Source organism: Notechis scutatus, chromosome 6 (assembly GCF_049901735.1).
Source record: "Notechis scutatus isolate UNSWTSFEM ecotype Mainland chromosome 6, rNotScu1.2, whole genome shotgun sequence".
Taxonomy (NCBI): domain Eukaryota; kingdom Metazoa; phylum Chordata; class Lepidosauria; order Squamata; family Elapidae; genus Notechis; species Notechis scutatus.
In genome coordinates this window covers 47228680-47246765 of record NC_142014.1, presented here as the reverse complement: position 1 = coordinate 47246765, position 18086 = coordinate 47228680, and the positions used below count along the sequence as shown (strand labels likewise).

Sequence of the window (18086 nt, the reverse complement as noted above, 5' to 3'; positions counted from 1 at the left end):
AAGTGACAATACCTACTTGAATGTTTAATAATAGGACTGAAGTGAGAACATAATAGAAGGGCAGTGCAGAAGGGCAAAGGGTATGATTGAAGGAACAACTGCTCTACCACCTCTTCCTCTACTGCTGCTCCCGTCAGCTTTTGCCCTAACTGTCGTCTCTTGCAATGATTGCTTAAACTGGAAAAGCTGACTTTAGCGGCCCTGGCACTTTGCTGACATCACTGCTGGTTGCATTTTTCTTCTCAGTCTCCTACCTGTTTATGAAGGCATAAAAGGGAATATATTACACGTGCTTATTGAATATGCAACCTTTTTTTATATCACACAGACACATTTCAATAAATGTATTCGGATAGAATATAAAATCATCCTAGTCCCTTGAGTAGGGCAAACTTGTGTAACATGCAGAACACAATATTAATGTCAAATTAATGGCTAGGTAAGTCATTTTACACTTCATCATCTTCTGGCTGAGAGATGTTAGGAGAAAGTCAGAGGAATGCTTTTCTACAGATACCTTTGATATCGCCTAACTCACAAAGTTCTGCTTATATAATTAAACTTAACAATAATACACTGTCTGTATTTAATACAAGGATTATTTATTGTAATAATACACTGATTGGATTTCATAAAAATATATTTATTTCAAAGTTATATATTATTACATAATTAAAGATAATGGTAGAAAATAATTTACAATTCAAAAGTCAACAATAGCTGCATTTATTAAATAAATAAGAGGACAAGACAGTATTTTAGAGAATTTAGAAAACTGAAAAATAATCTGAATTTTAAAATCTGGCTTTGAATATTATGCATTTTTTTCAATCACAAGTAGTACATATTAAATATGTTTTCTTAATTGGAACAATAGCTATAATATCCATTTACAACAGCTTATAGTAATTGTGGTAATTTGGGCATTCTTCATATTTTTTTTTTTTCAAAATATATTATCTCATGGCCAAATTAAAAATCCTTGCATTTCTTGAATATAGGTAGGGTTGATTGCTTTGCATTTGTATTTATTTCTTCAAAAAGAACATTCCCTGTATTCTTTCAGTCCTTCAAGGTCATTGCACAGCTAGTTCCATGGTCATAAATTATTGTAATTCACTGTTATATCAAATAACAATAAAGCATAGTTCCCTGTTACTCCTGCTATTCTCAGAGCGTACTGCTGTATTTCATTTACTGGTGTTCCTGGATTACACTTACGTAGTTTAAACAAATTATCTTCAGGATAAGTTATGATGTAATATTGAAATTTAAGCCTCTTCAACTAATTTCCTTTTGAAGGCATGCACATCATTAGAGTACTTCCAGGGAGTATCTCCTGATAAAATATCATAGTTGCAAATTCTGTTCTATACCCACACAATGTGAAGAGAAGAAAAGAAAAATGATTCTTATTTCAGAAGAGCATATTAAAACACAATAGTAATATACTATTATTCATATTAATATATAATAATCTATAGTTCTTAGCTGTGGCAGGGTAAAATCAAGCAGACATTTGCCAAGTGTTCAGAATAAGGCACAGTGGAAACTAGTCATCTGTGTTGCTTTATGTGTTGGCTCTCAATGCCTCATTGAGAAGAAATATTTAGAACAAGGAATTTCAGCCTGGAGAAGATGAAAGGAATATCATTGCCTAGTTTGTCATTCTAGAAGACACTGATCATAGCAGAGAGTGAGGGAGGAACTGGTTAGCAAGGAGTGGCAGACTGCACCGATAAACAGGTAAACAAATGAGCTTGGTTTTGGAGCATGCCGTCCTTCCTCACCAACATCTGAAAGAATCAGATCAATCAGTCTGATGGCAAGGCCCCCCCTGGTTCCTCCCATCATTCTATGCAACTATAAAAAGTAATAAATTAGCGGATGGCCACCAAACAATCTGTGGTAGTAATTATCGGTTACACGTTCCAAAAATAACTTTGATGGCAAACAAGTTGCATGGCATCTTTATCTTCAGATGAATTAAACAGCTTCAACAGCTTGGTGAAGTAAAGATGTGTCCTTGAATATTGTGCAGCGTAACTCTTAATACTGACAGAGGTAGACAGTTCATCTGTAATTTGATATCTAGTTCACTTAACTGGAGCAATTCCTTTTCAGGTTTTGTTGAGAGCCAATGGATCTAAATTAAAGAGAGAGAAAAGAAGAACAAAAAAGAGCTTGAGAATATCCACAAGTAAGCTGAGAGGAAGAAGCTTCTATTATTTCTTTATGCAAATACTTGCATTCCTCTATGCTAAAATCTTCCTATTCCACTAAATCATGCTTTGGCTGTCGAAACAGAAAGGATAATGGCTGCTTAATTTTCACTATTGTATAACTAGAATAGAGACAACTGCTTACAAAGTCACTTTTGCCTTCACTTTAGTCCTAGAAGACTTATAGCCACACTTCTAAACAATTTTCCAATTATTGTGAATTATGTCCCTCTTCCTCATTTCTCATACCCACTCATGAATATAGCAGTATATTGTTTGTATGTTTTGCTACAAGGAATTGTTCTAGTTTAATTCAAGATAAACTGTGCATATCACTGCATTTAAAATATAATGTATTTAATTTGATTAAGTTTGTTTCATTAAATATATATTCACCTTAACAAAACTTATTTAAAACTAAAAAGGAAATTGTTGGGAGATGCACTTAATTAGGCTCTAATATTCTTTCTTCATAACAAAATAAGCCATTTTCCCAATGAAAATTATGATCCTAAAGCTACAGAACATTTATTCAAAAGAGAAATGATAAGGAATACCCAGAATACTTTCTTTTCTATGAGAACTAGCACCATAGGAATTGGATTTGCATTAGGAAAAGATTACTATCATCTAATAAAGAAGAATATTTGTAGCGCAGACTTAAAATGAGGGGTCCTTGGGGCTTTCTGAGTTTGGTTCTTTTTCTTGCAGATATTTCATTACCCAAATTAGGTAATATCATCAGCACAGATGTTATTATTATTAATATATTATTATCATTATGATTATCAATATAATAAGTATATAACCCTCATTACTATCATCATCACCATCATCATCATCATCATCATCATCATCACACACATACCCACACATACAGGTACCAAGATTCTGTAATACAGCGGCACACTGCATCAATTCTATGCTGTTATATATAAAGAATACAAATGTAAATATATACAGGCTCCGATTTTAAATGTCCTAACTAAGGAATAGGTGAAATCAGGATGATATGTACCTCTTAAAAATATTAGTTTTTATGTTAATAATTACAAAATTTGATTCTAAATTGTTTTGTGTTATGCAATACAAAATATATTTCAATTCAGGATAATGCATCATCAAAACAATTGACTATGGAAAGACATGTGGAAATAAAATTGTTGAGTCTTTTAATTGCGGGGAGTAATAGAGATGGAGGTGCTTTTCAAATTCAGTCCTATAGCTTCTATGAAGAAGTAGATGTAAAAAAAGTTGGGGAGGTGGGCTCTCTACTTGTCACAAGACAGATTACTGTATCCATAGAAACAGAATCACATATATCACACATATGATATTGTGCACATGATAAGGAACATGTAAGATATTCTCTTTTAATAATCTGTCCAAGCATGATTTCAGCAATACTGGAGAAATTGTGGAATGGTTATTTCAAATGTCATTCAAATCATGCATTCAAAGAAGTGCAAACACAATGAAGTGGCTGCGCTTTAGTTCCTATGCATTCTACTGTTCCCAAACCACTGCTTCCAAGAATACATATAATGCCAGAAAGAATAGAGTATGAATTTAGGGGAAAAATCATGTCAATACACCATGCTGGAATTGTTGCTTCAGTTCAGGATCATTTCCGGAGTATGGGAGTAAAGAAACCTGGACCTGATAAATACCATTAATGGCTTATTTGATCAATATACGTAAGTCAATGTTTCATGCACAGTGTTCATTTTAATAACCAAAATTAAATGTTAAAATATGAAGCATTGATGCTGACTTAAAATGAATTATATTATTACAAACTATTTCCCTTTCTTTCCAACTCTAAGAATGAAGCAATGAAGAAACAGGGCAAACATAAAAGGCAACAAAACAAATACTCCATTTTCCAATAATTGTTAGCAGCTCTAGTCCTATAACGATTCTATTCTGATGGCTCATCTTAGTTGATGATTTTTCACAATGTATTTCATGGCTTCCATCCCTACATGAGACTTTATTACTATCACATAGGAATAAAAAGCCATAAAACACTAGAGTGAATTTATCTTGATCAGATGCCATACTGATTTTCTTCACATGATTTCACAATCATTTCCAAACTAACTGAGAATTTCATGCTACATTATTCAACATTTCAAAACTATATTGCAGTTGTTTAAAAAACGCCCTGTCACAAATTAACAGCAATTTAAGCTTCAGAGAGATTGCTAACTGAACAGATAGGGAGACAGTCACCACACACAACCACTGAATTCACTGAATAGACAGGACACCACAAAAAATAGCACTAGAACAGACATACAAAAGACAAAACAACTACAAACGTATCTTTGGAAGCTTGTAAGCATCCTCAACGCTTTCCTGTTTAGTTTCCTTAAATGGACACTGCAAACAGCTCAAACATTTGAGTCAGAGAGTGCTACCCAGACAACAGTCCCAAAGAGGTACTCTCTAGATGTCTTTTGTCTATGGCTTCCAAATTGCCAGTCAGTATAACCAATGGTCCTGCTGGCTCAAATTTCACACGTTTGAAATAAAAAAAGTTGAACTAGAGCACTTCTGATTTACACAGAGGTGATAATGCTGAGATGAAAATATATTACTTTCAAACACACCACATAGCACCTTCATCTATATCCAAATCCATGAAAATTCTAGCACCTACGTATCCTGCTGAAGAAATAAAGCTGTTGTTTCCAAAATCAAGCTATGAATTCATAAATTCTGAAATAAAGTACTTCAAATAATCAAATACTATGTGTTTTTCCTGCTAATAGGCCAATGACATAGGTCTCTAGGTTCATTGAAAAGAAAAGGTCTTACATTCAATATTTTTGGAAATAATTTTCTTTCTATCTTTCTATACAGCATGTGCTAAAGAATATCTAAAATGCTTCAAAGAGTCTGTACTACTTTAAATAACTGATACTAACCTTAGCAAAATAATTATCTTGTTAATTGTTGTTAATAATTACAATGGAAAATCTACTCCATTTTATTGTTTTCTTACCCTTCTCTGGCTGCCTATCAAATCTATTTCTTTTCTAGGACAATATGGTTAATACAAGTGAGAACAGGAAATTCATAAATGAAAGGTAGTGCATAAATAAATTAAATTATCATGCATAAAACATGCAAATGATTTAAAGACTGCATATGAAACCTTATTTCATTTTCATTCAACTGCATTTTGGCAGGACAAATAGTCACTGATTAGGTCCAGATTAATGCACTCCCAAAAATGTTCAATATGTTTTAAATATGGACAAACACTTCATCTTTTTATATATGTTTTTATTTTGTTTGTGATGCTAACAATAAACTACAAACTTACTGCACTAAATGCTAGATGCTCTCCAAGGTGCCTGCTATTTTCCTCTCCAAAATCCTACTGTTTTACAATTCTATGATGTTTTAAAACCAGAGGCTCTTTAGCAACTGCTGAATTACTAATACAGCAGAGCAATGGCATTAGATATAAGGAACTACTGTATAATTACACAAGGGAAATCCCATAATTCTTTCATCCTTGTTTTATAGGATAAAGCTTAATAAAGGTAAAGGTTTCCCTCATCTAGTCATGTCTTACTCTAAGGAGCAGTACTCAGCTCTGCTTCTTAGCTAAAGTAGACAGGGTTGTCTGAAGATGCTTCTATGGTCATGTGGCCAGTCTGACTATACCCTAAGGCACATGAAACACTGTTACCTTTCCACCAAAATGGTACTTATTCATCTAGTTCAAACTTGCATTGTCATAGCAGCGTCACGTGACATATCAGGACTTCCTCCAACTTTGCTAAACCGGGTGGGGGCGTTGTCAGCATGTGAGGCATCCAGCCCACAGGCCGTGAGTTTGACAGCACTGATCTAGTTACATTTGCATGCTTTCCAAACTACTAGGTGGGCAGGAGGTGGATGAGGAACATTTATTCCTGATAAGCCCATTATTTATAATATTGGGTTATATTATGTTTGTTCTTTTAATGTTCTAAAATATTGTTTTTATTTCATTTTAGCACCTTATGTAGTTTATGGAAGTTAATCCACTGTTAGATCTATATTAGTCGTACTATTTTTAAAAATTATAAATCATATTTTATAATACAATGTCATAAGATTCATAAAAAATGTCAGGAAACAAATCTAAATCTAATTTCTATTTCGAAATTCACGATCATCAATAAAGAGACTTAAGCTCATTTTAAACATTTTCATGGAAATCAGCAGAGAATTGCTCAGTGTTCTCATTCCAGCTTGGGCCTTCTTCTAAAGATTAATCCTAGGTTGGCATGGTGATATTACATGGCTTAGATAAGATTCAAGAAAAAATTTTTTTAACTTTGGCAAGAGAAGGAAAAGAGATAACTTTTGTGGGTTTTGTACTTCAGTTCAGCCAAACAAAATTCCCATCCAAAAATTGGATTTTAGCCAATTCAATTGTTTTATTCTTGGGGTCGATTTGAGAAATATAGCCCTTGGTTAAAGTTTCATTTCAATACTTTTACACAGCAATGTCAGTCTTTTATAAGGCTAGGAAGGAAATTATTTCTCTCAACTGCAGGCTGAAAATGAAAAGGAAGACATAAAGACCTATAGGACACTAATAATAAAAAGCAGCTTTATTCATTGATTTATTAAGGAGGAATAAGCTGCATATTTCACAAAAAATAAAAATACTATCTTCCAAATAGGATGTCAAAAAGCTTGCTCTGATTATGTGGACAAAAATAAAGCATTTGGGGGGTGGGGGGGTGGGAAATCAGTGAAATTTTCTGGCTTCACTGAAAACTGATTTAATATATTGCTAGGTATGTCATTTACATGTCCTTACTACATGCGTATTAAAGATTAAAATTCAGTCGTGAAGCTCAGCTTATATGCATTTGTATATTTTACTTGCTTTAGGGAAACCTGAAACTACAATATAACTCTAAGCCTCCTTTTGAAAATGTAGTCTGTAAATGACACAAACATTACCACAAAGAAGCAAAGACGTGTACAAAGACACATACACACATTCATATAGGCACACACATTTATTTGGTCTCTCACTCTGAGAGCCTTCTGAGGGCTACTTGTGCACATTTGCATATATTAAATTAGTTGCCATAAAACAGCATTAGGATGACATCTCCCTGTCAACACAGTGACAAATGTTCTGACAGCTTTTTAGTCTAGAAATATGCTGGTGTAAATATGCTTAAATTCTTTGCTCCTAAAAGAGAAAGCTATTGTTGGATTTCAATGTCATAAGTAACTCTAAGAATATTCACCTTGTGAGACATATCGGTACGAGATCTTTGGCACTTTACAGAAGTATCCACAGTATCCATGTGCCCTTTTTCATTTTCTGCTTTGTAGGTAATTCTCTCATCATACTTGAGCCTGGCAATTTCCCCAAAGCTTCTTTTTAGGTGTGGCAGAGTCTGAAGTGGATCTTTTGTTTCAGGAATATATTGCTGAAGCTGTCAGAGAGGGGAAAAAAATGTGATAAAATGAACTTTCTAAGCCTGCATGTAAACATATTTTAGACCATTATATACTGCTGATGGATGAAACAGCCTGTTTACCTTGGAAATAATAGTCTTTTCTTCTTCAAATCATCATTCAGACCTGAATGTCATCCAGAAGTGATTTCTGCCTTCTTCAACTTATCCAGCATCTGGGGCCATGAGATAACTCTCATGGCACTGGCTCTTTTACTGACTCCTTCATTATTAGCCTCCTAGTGAGCGAGACAGAATACAATGAATGTAATAACCAGACTTCACACAACAGGCCCTCTCTCGCTTTTAAATTGAAAATCCCCTTATTACAAAACAAGGGGTGTTCTTTTTCTTCCACCTGTAGGTAGGTCTGCCACATTCATAGGGTTTTACAAAAACACATCTGCTTTTTAAACTAGAGAGAAATTGCATCCGCTAGACAGTAATTCTTCTTAGTCTGAATTGTATTGTTTTCTAAGTAGTTGGTAAGGTATTGTCTCTTTCCTAATGTTCTGTTCTCTGCTTGTGTATTGGTGTGTGGGGAAAAACAGAAATATACACATATTTTGAATGCAACATATCAATGGATTTGGCTATCCTTGTATTTTATATAGTAAATGACTGTAGAAATTGAGAAGATATCAGAAACTGCAAGTAATGAATACTTTGAAATTTTTGAGTTTTTTTAAATCTTTCTTTCTCTCTGTATATGCAGATTATAAACATTACAAGGACAGTTCAAATGATAAATGCATTTCTTACTTGGAACATATATTATTTAATGATCAAAATGAATACAAGAACTGGAACAAAATCAGTCTCCTTACTATAGCAGCATCCTAAAATATTTTCTTAACTCAAATTCAGACTATTGTTTGTCTTTCTGCTTGTTCTAATGAGAATAAGCTGTTTGTTAAAATGGGTTTGTTGCCTGCATCTTTTTCAGTGCATCAATGTAAAGAGATACATAGCAAAAGGCAATAAGATATAGTAATACTGTAACTATAGATATTACTTAGAAAAAGCTTTCATTTTTAAAAGAAAATTTTCAGAATATTATTTGTAAGCAGTATGCTTCTTTAAGTTCTGTGTGCTAATATTAGGTGGCATATCTAGCTTTTTACCTGAAGGTATGTATTCACTGTAAGAATAGTGCAAATAGGATGCTGCAGTAGAATGGTGTCTTATTTTTCTGACTGCAAGATGTTGTAGTGGAGTGTATAATAAATACTAATTCCATACAGAGCTTCTTGATCACATCATACTTGGAGAGATGGCAAAATGTTTTACTTTACATATTTGCAAATTGTACATACACAAAACCTTATGCCACTGTGTGAATGAATGACCTTGTTTTCTATTGAGGTGGCAAAAAAATAGAATTCACTTTTTACAATTCTGGTTTATAAGTTTATAATGTGAATCTGAGTTTAATATTGATAAGTCAATAAAGCATGATTTAAGTTGTTTTGTACTATAGAGCAATGGCTCAGAAGTTAAAAACATTAAGCTTATCAGCTGGAAAACCGAGAGCCCAGGATTCAAGACTTGAGCACATGCGATGGGGGTGAACTCCTGTCCTCACACCAGCTCCTGCTCACCTAGCAGTTTGAAAGCATGCAAATGCGAGTAGATAAATAGGTACCATTTTGGTGAGAAGGAAACAGGGTTCTATGCGCATTGACTTATAGTCATGCTAGCCATATGACCACAGAAGTATCTTCAGACAATGAAGATTGGCTAAGAAATGGAGATAAGCACTGCCCCCTAGAGTCACAAATAACTGGACAGGGGAAACCTAAGTTGTATTGCACTTTTTATATTTAAAATCTTTCTTCTTTTTTGACTTGCTGTGGACTGTATGGCATTTTTTTTAATTAGCGTGACACTTAAAATGACACTGTTGTTATAAATAAACTCTGATAACCTGTACAGATATCTCTATAGTCCTGAAATCTTTTAAATAGACTTGCAAAGGACTGAATTATGGAGTCTGTATGAACTATGTTTTCTACCATTGAATAAATAGTCCCTCTCCAAATATGATGGTACAAAACTATGATTATCATTCCAACTGAGGGGTGTTAAAACTCGTGGCCTGTGGGATGGATACATCACGTGCTGGTTCCACCTGGTTTAACGAAGGGGAAAAAAGTCCCAATACATCACGGGATGACTCAAGTTTGACATCCCTGTTCTATCTCATGATACACAGAAAATCACTAGGTTTAAGGAAGAGGTTTTTCTCAGGCTATCTCTTAAGATACTATGTCACATAGATGAAAGCCTGAATGGTTACCTCTGAATGCAAAGTTTGGGTTTGAAGTACTGAAAAAGAGCCCTTTTCATGTAGATGTTAAGGAGAAAGAGTATAGAATCTTGTAGCATCCCACAAGCAAGGAGCTGCAGCTGCAATTTCTCCCTACTGTCAACCCTATTAAAACTGGCAGCAGATTAAGACCACCACTGCAAAGTGGGACCTCCTATGTTCAACCTCTGAAACTGGTCTAAAGGTTATTGTGGCTAACAGTATTGAAAGCAACTGAAAAAATGAGTATCATGATGAATGCATCATTACAGCACCATCTAATTCGAGTTTCATTACAGATCATGAACAAGCATGGCCAATGCTGTCTCCACACTAAACCCTGGCCTGAAACCCACATAAATCTTTTAACTAAGATAATCTGCTTCTTCAGGGGATCTTTGGAACTAAATCCTGATTATCTTCTTTAGATTCTTCCCTAATAGGGATATCTGGAATTTGGACAATAATTGTTCAGGACCATTGGGTCCAGGAATGGTTCCTTGAGGAAAAGAAATATCACAGCCTCTCTGAAAGCCAAAGAGATCACCTTCTCACTTAAGGAAACCAACACCATCACACTAACCCAATCATAGGTCATATTATTAGGATTGCAGAAAAAGCAATTACTACCAACCTGCCTTCAATCGAGGACCTGTATACTGAACGAGTTAAAAAGAGGGCTGTGAAAATATTTACAGACACCTCACATCCCAGACACAAACTGTTTCAACTCTTTCCCTCAAAATGACGCTATAGAGCACTGCACACCAGAACAACTAGACACTAGGACAACTTTTTCCCGAAAGCCATCACTCTGCTAAACAAATAATTCCCTCAACACTGTTCAACTATTACTAAGTCTGCACTACTATTACTGTTAATCTTCTCATCACTCCTTATCATCCATCCCCTCCCACTTGTGACTGTAACTTTGTTGCTGGTATCCTTACAATTTTTACTGACTGTTTCCTAGTATGATTTGATTGCTTATTGTACCCTATGACTATCATTAAGTGTTGTACCTTATGATTCTTGTCCCTTGATGAATGTATCTTTTCTTTTATGTATACTGAGAGTATTTGCACAAAGACAAATTCCTTGTGTGTCCAATCACACTTGGCCAATAAAGTATTCTATTCTATTTTATATCCCAGGTGGCTTTCATCATCCAGGAGAAGGATGATCTAACAGGCCCCTGAGCCAACAGGCTGGAGAGACCTAGCCACTTCCTTAGGGGTCATAAATTAAAACTCAGTCCAGATAATCTCCAAGATCTTCAGGCCTCTTATTTAGACCTGTCCAATCAGGATCCAATTGTAGACAAATCTGAGTAACCTTTATCTCACAAATAGTAAGAATATTCCACACAGAAGATCCTACTACCTGTCCCTTCCCAACAGGATTTGGGTTACTTTTAATAATGCCATAAGCTGTTGGCAGGCGAAGAGGAATCAATCTACATGGGGCGATCCAATTAAATGTCATCTCTACCTGCCTATTCTAGGTTGTATCTAAGGCCTCAGCTGAAATGTCCATTGGACCCTTTGGGATAACTCCATGTTTCTTCTGGAATGCAGGCAGGTCCATCATTTGCCTGGGATGTTCCCTTAGGGTAGTGCTAAACAAAAAACAATTGGAAAGTGATCTGTCCACAGCAAAGGAATGATACAAATGCTCTTCAAAACAAGACCACTTCTCAATTGTCTTGAAATAAAACAGGTCTAATCTTGAACTTCCCATTATGCATTGGGCCCACAATGACTTGGGGAAGGTCCATAATGGCCATGAAGGCCAAAAATCATAGTACTTTTATGATACTGATGTGTTATTATCATTTGAAAATTGTCACAGATTGGCTTGCTAGAAGGGAGAAGGTATAAACGTGACAATTCTATAAAGAAAGTAGTACTGTGATACTATTATCATACTATAATAGATACTATTATCTATAGATCACTATATTATAATTTAATCAGATGCTTCCTGTTTATTTTTGAAAAATGTTAATATTCAGTAGTAAGCCTTAAAGGTTATTTATACAAGGAAAGTTTGCTTTTTTTGCAGGGCAAGAGAAGAATAACTTCAATTTACATGGTGACATTTGCACCCTCAGTACCTAATTTCAAAATGTGATTAACATTGCCTATAGCAAAAATGAGGATAAAATGCTGTCTTCTTACCATACTTATCTTTTTAATATGGTAAACATAAAGTTGTGCAATGAATTTACACTATGAGTCCATCATTGGGAACATAATGTCTGTCTTCCTCAATTTGGATCCAGTTTTCTTTCACATGCACTAACTATATGTAAAAACTATACAGCTGAATGAAGATCTTGTTTGCATTAAACACTGCAAATATATTGTTATCCCAGCACAAAACCTGCAAGCACACAGACATTATGCTCTGAATAACAACCATTTCTCAAGATGCCCTTACCAGCAAGAATTTCAGATCACATGTCTGGGAGAACTTCTTTTTCTGAATTCTTTAGCTGGAATAGTTAATATCAAGTTCTCTTGGTCAATGGGTTCAGTGGTAACTGCATATGAACATAATAAGTGGCAGAGATCATGGCATACAGAAATGATGGCTTATTATTTTAATAGGCTACAACTGTTGGACAAATCCTATATCACACTTGTATACTGATCTCAGCAACTAGACAACCTTGGTATTAGTGAGGCTAGACTTATTTTTCGTAGATCTATCTCTGCATAATCCATATGTAGCAGAGTTTCAGCCTTCCAATAATCCATTTTCCTCCAAAATTACAAATGTCACAAATTCACTTATACTGATACTATTTCTTCGTTACACATTTTTCATGATTTACAGTTTAATGAAACACTGAATGAAATTTACATTTTAAGAGAATCCCGGATTTCCTCATTTCCAATCCTTTGAGGACAGCTGTTATACTGGCAATAATGTACAGAACTATGTTTGATTTGGGTTATAATTTCATAGCTAGGTCTGCAATAGCACAATGAGGTTGGAATGGCAAACATTATGAATGAAGAGATACACTGAATTCAAATCTTTAAAATGCTTGACAGGATTATAGCCATATTTATGGCCAATATATTATTGGTGCTTCAATTTCAAAGATAGGGATGGAAGAGTTTGTTGTTTGCTTTTGTCTGATTTACTTTGCCAAACACAAAATCCGCCATATTGATAGAGCTAAGGTTGAAAGTGTGGAGCATGTCCTTTTATATTGCCCTATGTATAACGTAGGCAGATCTAAGTTACTGTCTCTCCTTGAAACAGACCCTTCTAGACCCAATGTTAGTAATTTGTTCTTATATTGTTTAGGGGATGGCTCCTCATACATCACTTCTCAGGTTTCCAATTTTTTTTAAAGAGCTGTAACCATCAGAGGAGAACGCTGTAATTCCCCTTAGTCAAGTGGTGACCAATTGTTCATGACTAATTTTCCCATGTTCTTCTTTTGTTGTACTTGTGTTTTGGTCTGTGACCGCAAATAAAGTATTATTATTAAAATCTGCCATATTGTTTCTGCATCTGTTTAAAATATTCTGCAATATCACAGAAATATTTACATTTATTTTCCTGCATTTTGTCCAAAATAAAATGCATTTACCTATATAATGTGCACATTTTGTCTGCATTCCATATAACATAACATTATGTTCTGTTTTAAAATTCAAAAAGTGAATATTTGGCAATGGATTTGAATTTTAGTTTCTCATGCAAAGCCCAAAATAATTTCTTCAAAACAATTTATATCTTATATCTTTCCACAGAACTATACTGATGTGATTGAAAATAAAACAGTGCTAATAAGATGTAACCTATTAACTATGAGAAATAGATTGATTTCCAGTTTCGTAAAACAGAAATATAAAAAAATTATAAAGTAGTATGAATAATTCCATATATACTGTATGTTTGATACTTGTATTGAAACTGCTTCTAGTTTTCTAGGAGGCACCTTTTTCTCATAAAAACCAGTACTTCTGAATGTTTGAGAAATGAAGATTCTGCATTCCTTTCATATTAGATGAAGCACATATGCAGATATATGACCCCCCCCACCAAATATATAAACATGAATTCCAAGAGTCCAGATTAAGTTATGGTTGTGGACAACTGGAAGTCACAGATTAAATGTACAATTAGTGTCAATCTAACTCAGAAGATTCAAGAAAGCTTGAATTGGATAAGTGCATCGAAACAAGCATTGGTTATGTACATGGATGAGTCTCTAAAGGTTTTTTTTTCATTGATCTCTTGTCCTACATTAAGATACAAAAATATTTACTACATAGAATACAAAGAACTGTATTGTCTTTAAGTCTACACTGAATTTCTATAGTTCTATTTACTGGTAATAAATTGTATTCAATTTCATTTCTCTTACAAAAGGAAGAAATTTGAGTAACATCCATTTGCGTGTCTCATTTTGGTGACTCATTTACCCACTGAAGCACTGTATCAATCACATTTTGAACTCCCAAAATAGTAATTAAAGAAAAATAAATTTAACATACAAAACTTTAAACTCCTCTTTTCCCCTCTCCCCATTCTTAATTTTGTGGAAAGTGCAATGGCAGAACAACAGAATGAAAGGAATTTTATAAAATGAAAGAAAGCAAGTGAAGCATAAATCATGCAGGCTGGTGAAAGCTGTGATATAAGGTGAAGATGAAATCTAAAAGCATTCAGATTCAACAAGCCTCCCGGCACCCCAAACAAAAGCATACCAGCATAATTTCTCATGCTAAAGTGGAATAAACAGTGGAAGTTTCATAGTTGCAGCTTTCAGGACAGCAAAATCTTATGAGCTGCATAAAGCAACAAAAACAGATAGACACACCAAAATTAAATGCATAGATTGCAGTATGAGAAAGGCACCAAGGCTATGATAAGGAAAAGAAAAAAAAGAAAAAGAAAAGATTTCCAGTGAGCTAAATTTGAGGCAGGAGAAAAAGATTAAACTGTCTTACCTCCAGTCACTGAGAAGTTCCCCAGACAGTTTGGATGTAATTTGAAAAGATGAGTGAGTTGGGGACCTTTTTCGGTATTACGGTTATATGGTTTAAGGGTGTGCATTCTGAGATGGCAACTCTAATCACTTTTATTGACTTGCTATTGAAAGATAGAGATGAGACATGGCAGATAGATAAAATACCCCATACCCTATTTTTTTCAGATGTTTCATAATTTCCTTGAAAATACTGTGAATATTAAAGATTCTTTTAAAATACAAGTGACAAAGACTCAGTGATACAAATTTAAGATTAATATATAAGTAAAATTCACATGCATAACTGTTTTTCTGTATGAAATTTTAAAATAAATGGGATGGACCTATGAATTTTAAAAATAGAAACCTGGCATTTTCTGATTCATTTAAATATGTCACTGTTTTTAACATAACTACTTTCATTAATATATTCTATGTAATAAGTATATTTGACCTTTTTAAAGGAAAAGGATTTTAATTTATATATGATACTAGTACAATAAATCCAGTGACATATATACAATACAGAAGTATTATGTTTACATATAATTTAAATGAAGAAAGATTTAGTACAGATTACATTACCCATATAAGCCTTGATGAAGATTAATTAATATAAGATTTTCTTTCACTAAGAAGACATTTGTTTTGCAATGTCTTCTTAGTAACACAATGTAACACAAAACCAGTATTCACTGTTTAATTGTTCCAAGATATTTTTAATTTTAATTTTTACTATTAATAGTATTTTTACTATTAATCTTCTTATCATTCCTTATCACCCATCCCCTCTCACTTGTATGACTGTAAATTTGTCGCTTGTATCCTTACGATTTATATTAAACAAATGTCCCCTCCAGATTGTCCAACAAAATATCTCATTATGTTTATGTTGCACAGTATCCATAGTAAAATTTTATGCAGATTTCATCAACCATGCTATTGTCTCTGTTTTCAGATAACATACTCAATACAGTTTGTTGGGAACATGTTTGATAGCATATTATGGATCCATCACATGATTTTTACCAGGAACTACTGCTGATTATTTCAAATTTGTTTTGGTGTTGTCAAATCACCTGTCAATAACATTAACCTGATACTATCCAAAGGCTGAAAGTCTATTCTTTGAGAGGACATGAGAACCATACAATAAACCTTACATAAGCCAGTGGGATCTCTTGGTAAGCTCTACCAATCTACAGGGAGGAGTAACTACAGGCAAATATGGACATGACTGTTTTATTTTAAAACTCACCTTTCATTTGAGTATGCAACACAGTTTACATAAGGATGTCCCTTTTAATCAGCATAACAGCAAATCCTGTGTGGGATAGATTGAGTTGCAAATTGGAATAGGTCATACATGAAGTCTGTAGTTCGACATGAATCTACCCCATCAAAATCCAGCACTTTAATTACTGTGTCAAAATGCTCCAATTGCTTTAATACATTTCTTTGCTACTGCAGTCTACATGTCAGGAAAAATAGCAAATCATTATATCTAAAACTTCTAGAAATACCCAGTAATACTATGATAATTAATGCCGAATCAATGTTTATGTTATACTCCTAACATACTTGCTATTAATGAGATCCAGATGATGAATGCCAGATTCTTTTCTTTGTCCCTCCCTCTCCCAAAAGTAATTTCAATAAAAGAAGGAGCTTTTCAGTCTGCAGAACCCTAGATAGGAAACAGCTTCCTATGACAAGTCACAGTTATTCCTCAAGGCCGTTAGCCACATTTTAGCATTTCCCAGAAAAATACAGAGCTGAGAAGTATTAAATATGGACAGATGAGAGCTTTAGTATAGGAGAGCTATTAGTTAGAAGGGAGCTGCGTTTTAATGAGAAACTTAAGTAACTTACAGTGAAGCAATAGAGTGGTCAATGCCTGGAATGCACTACCTGACTCTGTTGTTGCATCCTCTAACCCCCACTCCTTTAACCTCAAACTATCCACTATTGACCTCACCCCATTCCTAAGAGGTCTGTAAGGGGCGTGCATAAGTGCACCATCGTGCCTCCCGTCCCTGTCCTATTGTTCCCATTTATTCGTACCTATCTCCTGTAATCTTACTCATGTTTATACTTACACCTATTATCTTGTAAGGGATTGACAAATCAAATAAACAAATAAATAAAGGTGGCTGGAAAGGAATGGGGGCAAAAGAAAGAAAGAAAGAAAGAAAGAAAGAAAGAAAGAAAGAAAGAAAGAAAGAAAGAAAGAAAGAAAGAAAGAAAGAAAGAAAGAAAGAAAGAAAGAAAGAAAGAAAGAAAGAAAGAAAGAAAGAAAGAAAGAAAGAAAGAAAGAAAGAAAGAAAGAAAGAAAGGCAAGAGAAATAGAAAACATAAAGAACAGTCCGTTAAGTGTTAGGGTGGTTGGGGTGGCTGGAGGAACCAGGACCTGGAAAGCAACTGAGTGAAATCAGTAAAGGGATGGGATAAGTCTGGCAAAAATAAAAAAAGTCCCTGCATTCTCCCAGAGGAAACCCCCTCCCCCTCGACAAGATTGGGAAAAGGAAGGTGGCTGAAAAAGCAGAATGGTGTCTTGTCAACAGAAGACGAAGGACTGCTGTGCCTATTGAAACCCACTGACCTCAAGTTCAGAGATGCTTGTTGAGAAAAGCAAGTGACTTTGCGGAAAGAAAAAGGACAGAGAAGGAGGGGATATAATAAATGTCTTTAGACTGAAGCTGTAAGGCAATAAATGAAGCAAGAAGGTGTTAACAGACATAAATAATAGAGGAGAGCAACACTAAGTACTAAGCTTAGGCAGAAAAACCTGTATAGTTTGTACATAAATATGTAATAAAGCCCTGATCTCCCCCCAAGTTGCCATCATCCCTATAAAACAACCTAAGAGACTTAACCAAGAGGCTTCTGTTACTCCCTTAATATCTCTCAGGTACCAAGGGAAAACTTCTTTATTGAACCAAACATTTTGATATTTTCATGATGCATGTTTGCTATTTTTATTTCTGTTTTTTATAGCTGGAAAATTGGAAGCTGCTTTCTACCAAGGTGACCCGTACAATAAATTACGGTACTCTGATGCTAATGTTCTGATG

General features: G+C 34.5%; 1 long non-coding RNA gene across 8 annotated transcripts in view; it reads right to left on the bottom strand.

Annotated features, from left to right (window-relative positions):
• Nucleotides 1-585: 585 nt before the first annotated feature.
• The window catches only part of LOC113431831 (uncharacterized), a 97841-nt gene continuing 80340 nt past the window's right edge, over nt 586-18086 (bottom strand). For 4 of the 8 annotated variants that reach the window (XR_015750087.1, XR_015750091.1, XR_015750092.1 and 1 more), the window contains 6 exons: nt 16271-16699; nt 14993-15134; nt 12459-12561; nt 7793-7947; nt 7496-7687; nt 586-2146 (listed from right to left, as the gene is read on the bottom strand). This is a non-coding gene — a long non-coding RNA (uncharacterized LOC113431831). The remainder of the gene's footprint in view (nt 2147-7495; nt 7688-7792; nt 7948-12458; nt 12562-14992; nt 15135-16270; nt 16700-18086) is intronic. The other 4 variants (XR_015750089.1, XR_015750090.1, XR_015750094.1 and 1 more) reach the window with 3 other exon arrangements.